A 6000-nucleotide genomic window follows, 5' to 3' on the forward strand; every position below is an offset into this window, starting at 1 on the left:
TTCACAGTAGTGAAAATGAAGAATTGTAAAAGGTTTAAGAGCGACATCTACAAATCAAGACGGCACATAAGAGTGACAGTGGACTAACCAGTAGTTTTCTAAATTATTTTGCTCATTTACAAGATGGCTCACCGTCACTTATTGTCTCCGTGCAGACCGCAAAACATTTGAAGTACTGCAGCTCCTGCCGCAGAAGATATGGCTCTGAGCACTATTGGACTCAACTGCTGAGGTCATTTGTCCCCTAGAACTTAGAACTACTTATACCTAACTAACCTAAGGACATCATAAACATCCATGCCCGAGGCAGGATTCGAACCTGCGACCGTAGCGGTCTTGCGGTTCCAGACTGCAGCGCCTTTAACCGCACGGCCACTTCGGCCGGCGCAGAAGATATATCTGAGATGAGTAAGCAAATGTATTTCTCTGGTAACAGCTATTGTTTCAACTTATCAGTGACTATTTATCTCGAAACAAAACGTTATGTGGGAGACTCCACGGAAATATTTAGGATAGTGAAGAACATTTAAACTGAATAATTTAATTGGTAACATAAGCTATAAATACGGATGTATAAGATCTTACATTCAAATGCAGAATTCTCTCACAGTCCAATCTTTGGCTCCTTATGTAAGTAATGCTGTAACATGATGTACACTGTACCGTACTGTTCAAGAGCACACGTCGTCTTGTTAACTGCTGTTGGGTATTTCGCAGTTTTGTGACATAAGTGTACAATTCAATAGCAAACGTCGTTTTGTTAACTGCTGCTGGGTAATTCAAAATTTGTCACGTAAATATGCATTTGCATAATTACTCGTCAACGTGCATTGAAGAGCCAGAGAAACTGGTACACCTGCCTTTATAGTGTAGGGCCCACCGCAAGCACGCAGAAATGCTGCAACACGACGTTGCATAGACTCAACTAATTGAAGTAATGCTGGAGGGAACTGGTACCATGAATCCTGCAGGGCTGTCCATAACTCCCTAAGAGTACGAGGGAATGGAGATCTCTTCTAAACAGCACGTTGCAGTGCAACCCAGATATGTTCAGTAATGTTCATGTCTGTGGACCTTGGTGGCCAACGGAAGTGTTTAAACTGAGAAGACTCTTCCTAGAGCCACAATATAGAAATTCTGGACAAATGGGGTGTCGCATTGTCCTGCTGGAATTGCCCGTCAGAAAGCACAACGGACGTGAATCGACGCAGGTGATCAGTCAGGATGTTTACGTACATGTCGCCTGTCAGAGTCGTATGTAGACGTATCAGGCGTCCCATATCGCTCCAACTCCACACGCCCTACACCATTACAGAGCTTCCATCAGCTTGAACAGTCCCCTGCTGACATTCAGGGTCCATGGGTTCATGAGGTTGTCTTCGTACCCGTACGCGTTCATCCGTTCGACACAATTTCGAGCGAGACTTGTCCGAGCAGGCAACATGTTTGCAGTCATCAACAGTCCAATGTCGGTGTTGACGGGCCCAGGCGAGGCGTAAGCTTTGTGTCATGCAGTCATCAAGGGTACACGGGTGGGCCTTCGGTTCCGAATGCCCACATCAATGATGTTCCTTTGAATGGTTCGCACGCTGACACTAATTGATGGCCGAGCACTGAAATCTGCAGTAATTTGTGGAAGGGTTGCACTTATGTAATGTTGAACGATTCTCTTCAGTCGTCGTTCGTGCCCTTCTTGCCGGATTTTTTTCCGACCGCAGCAATGTCGACGATTTGATGCTATTCCGCATTCATGGCATTCACGGTACATTCGTGAAATGGTCGAACGGTAAAATCCCCACTTCCTCGCTACCTCGGAGATGCTGTGTCCCATCGCTTGTGCGCCGACTATAACAACGTGTTGAAACTCACTTAAAGCTTGATAACCTGCCATTGTAGGAGCAGTAACCGATCTAACAACTGCGCCATTTGTTGTCCTACAAGGGCATTGCCGACCGCAGCACCGTATTCTGCCTTTTTATATATTTCTATATTTGAATACTAATGCCTATACCCGTTTCTTTGGAGCTTCAGTGTGTATTGATAAAACTGTACGTGACCTACACTACAGCACGTACTGCAGTACAGACACCTCATATTACCATTTTCACTCCAAGTTCATATTTGTGTTCAGAGTATTCAACAATTCGTAAGTGTTTATACATCCGTAAATATACACAAGAAAATTCGCTCAAGTTACAGTGATGCTCCGCCATTCAGTCAAAATCAAGGAGAAATTTATCGACTGAAGTACGCTGAGCAGCAGAACTAAAGGTCCACTTCTTTAAAACCTCCAGTAAGTATGAATCTTGGCTGAAAGGTGTGTATAACCACTCTCTATAATGGCGCAAAAGCATGGTGTTCAAAGACGTCACCCTCGGGCTGGCGACACTGCAAACAGCAAGGTGTCCACACATACAAAGAAAAGCAAGTTCATGTGAGGTGGAAAGATCGTCACCCCTTCCTCAACCACATCTCACTCTTTCTCTTGATGTCTTTGCCGCTGAGGTCAGAATCGCGACTTCCAAATTTGAAATCTTGGGGTCTTCTTATGGGCGGTGACAGATTAATACACTTCACTCACATCGCTAACAATCGACACGAAAACTTCTCAGCAGGTTGTATGAAGGGCGTCAATGAAACAACTTCTTCCTTTGGGGCGTTTATTTACACAAATTTCGCGCTCGACAGTGTGCAGTGCTGTGTTCAACAGAACGACGATCTTCACAACGTTTGACACTGCGGATATCCCCCTGGCGATGCACTCTTTCTCTACGAACATTGAATGCGATCTTACCCCTTTGGTCTGCAGCGCAATTTTTGCTCTGGAATACAGGGTGGAACCCAGAAGGATTTTTCAGGACCATTTGACGATCTTTGAACGTGTTCTGAAGTAACAAAGCATGTTTATACTTTCGTTCAGGATCATTTGACGATCTTTGAACGTGTTCTGAAGCGACAAAGGATTTTTATACTTTCTCAACCCTCCTGCTTCGCCTCCTACTCTGGCATGATAGAAAGTGGGGAGGAGTTGAAGTACAATATTTGTAAGTAGGCTGTTTAGGTATTTATGTTGATAACGTCATGTAGCGCTCTGTATGAAAATCAGTGACTGTACTGTGTGCTGTCTGTGGCTGGTTTGCATTGTTGGAATTTGCTATTGTAGTGTTGGGCAGTTGGCTGTTAACAGCGCGTAGCGTTGCGCAGTTGGAGGTGAGCCGCCAGCAATGGTGGATGTGGGAAGAGAGATGGCAGAGTTTTGAGAGCGGATGATCTGGACGTGTGTCCATCACAGACAGTAAATTTGTGAGACTGGATGTCATGAACTGATATATAAATATTATGACTATTGAACACTATTAAAGTAAATACACTGTTAATTCTCTATTAAAATCTTTCATTTGCTGACTATGCCTATCAGTAGTTAGTGCCTTCAGTAGTTAGAATCTTTTATTTAGCTGGCAGTAGTGGCGCTCGCTGTATTGCAGTAGTTCGACTAACGAAGATTTTTGTGAGGTAAGTGATTCATGAAAATTATAGGTTATTGTTAGTCAGGGCCATTCTTGTGTAGGGATTATTGATAGACAGATTGCGTTGCACTAAAAATATTGTGTGTCAGTTTAGTGGTGATCAGAATAGGTAAATAGCGAAATGTCTGAGTACACTCAATTGCCGGTCGGTGTGGCCGTGCGGTTCTAGGCGCTTTAGTCTGGAACCGCGTGACCGCTACGGTCGCAGGTTCGAATCCTGCCTCGGGCATGGATGTGTGTGATGTCCTTAGGTTAGTTAGGTTTAAGTAGTTCTAAGTTCTAGGGAATTGATGACCATAGTGCTCAGAGCCATTTGAACCATTTTTTACGTTCAGTTCTGTTCAGCTGTTTGAAAAGCAAATAATGTAAGAGGTTTTCCAGTACAGTCATTCATAAATTTTTCTATGGTGACGTTTCATATATTGACAGATGAATAAAACAGCAAATGGTAATTATAAGTCCCTGTTTCCTCCCCTCCAGCTAGGCGACACCCTCGATGCCATCTGCACACCTTTGTTGAGCATTTTAAAAATTTACCTCTACAGAGACAACCCTTGACCGATTCGTAGACGCCTGTGGGCAGATAACCCTTCAGCACATTTCAGCTGAGTGGTACCACACAGCTGCTGTAGTGCCTGCTTGCCCGCATGTGGTCTGAGATGTTACCTCTGCCTAGGTATCGCTCAAGGATTGTTGCTGTACATGTACATTTTAAAGTACCAAGAAAATGTGCGTGGATGATACTGAGGACCTCGCCCTCTTACAGGGGTCCTTTGCTGCTTTATTCACGGATGTGTCAATGTCTCACCTCCCGTCCCAGGTGCTCACGTCACAGGAGCGGGAAACAAGTGGGATGCAAAAGCATAAACAACCTTTGCTGCTTCAGAACACGTTCACATTTCGTGGAATGGTTTTGAACAGTGCTTTGGGTCTCTGTGTACCGGACCAACGGGATCTCGTGCAGTGGGGTTGCACTCCACAGAGAAAGGGTGAGTTGTCTGTGGATTGTAGGCAGTGTCAAAGGTTGCACATAGCGCTGCAAACTGTCGACCGCGAAATGAACGCCTCAAAAGAAGAAGTTGTTTCACTGACACCTTTTATACCATCTACTGAGGAGTTTTCCTATCGATTCTGAGCGGCGATGTGTCTCAAATTTTTTCCTTGGTCATCCATAAGAAAACCGCTGGGCATTGCGGGTCATGATCACGAACGACGAGGCGTCAAGAGAAGGGGTAAGATGTGGATATGAGAGATGCTACGTCCTTCCCATCGTGTGGCACGTTCGGGCGGCGTTTATCAGAGCTAATAACGGAAATCAGAGTTCGTACGGAAAGATATAGGTGTTCATTCTTTCAGCGCGCTATACGAGGTTGGAATAATAGAGAATTGTGAAGGTGGTTCGTTGAATCCTCTGCCAGGCACTTAAATGTGATTTGCAGAGTGTCCATGTAGATGTAGCTGTAGAATTGTGGTGAAATATAGTGCCTGTGTGACATAATTAACCCACCTCACTTGAAATTCTGGGATGTGGCCTTTTTTTCGCATGTGCCGACACCTTGGGGTTTGAAGCATCGCCGAGAATGGCGCCACGCTTTCGTATCATTATAGAGGAAGGTTGTAAGCACCTTTGAGCCAAATTTCATGTAAATGGGAGTTTGCGTACGTGAAACAAGGACACCTGCTATAGCCAAGACCGGACGTGAGTCTAGTAACATGTAAGTTTGGGGAAAGCATTTGTTTAGCGATGAATTACACTCCTGGAAATTGAAATAAGAACACCGTGAATTCATTGTCCCAGGAAGGGGAAACTTTATTGACACATTCCTGGGGTCAGATACATCACATGATCACACTGACAGAACCACAGGCACATAGACACAGGCAACAGAGCATGCACAATGTCGGTACTAGTACAGTGTATACTCACCTTTCGCAGCAATGCAGGCTGCTATTCTCCCATGGAGACGATCGTAGAGATGCTGGATGTAGTACTGTGGAACGGCTTGCCATGCCATTTCCACCTGGCGCCTCAGTTGGACCAGCGTTCGTGCTGGACGTGCAGACCGCGTGAGACGACGCTTCATCCAGTCCCAAACATGCTCAATGGGGGACAGATCCGGAGATCTTGCTGGCCAGGGTAGTTGACTTACACCTTCTAGAGCACGTTGGGTGGCACGGGATACATGCGGACGTGCATTGTCCTGTTGGAACAGCAAGTTCCCTTGCCGGTCTAGGAATGGTAGAACGATGGGTTCGATGACGGTTTGGATGTACCGTGCACTATTCAGTGTCCCCTCGACGATCACCAGTGGTGTACGGCCAGTGTAGGAGATCGCTCCCCACACCATGATGCCGGGTGTTGGCCCTGTGTGCCTCGGTCGTATGTAGTCCTGATTGTGGCGCTCACCTGCACGGCGCCAAACACGCATACGACCATCATTGGCACCAAGGCAGAAGCGACTCTCATCGCTGA

The sequence above is a fragment of the Schistocerca americana genome, chromosome 7, assembly GCF_021461395.2.
Source record: "Schistocerca americana isolate TAMUIC-IGC-003095 chromosome 7, iqSchAmer2.1, whole genome shotgun sequence".
In the NCBI taxonomy this organism is placed as follows: domain Eukaryota; kingdom Metazoa; phylum Arthropoda; class Insecta; order Orthoptera; family Acrididae; genus Schistocerca; species Schistocerca americana.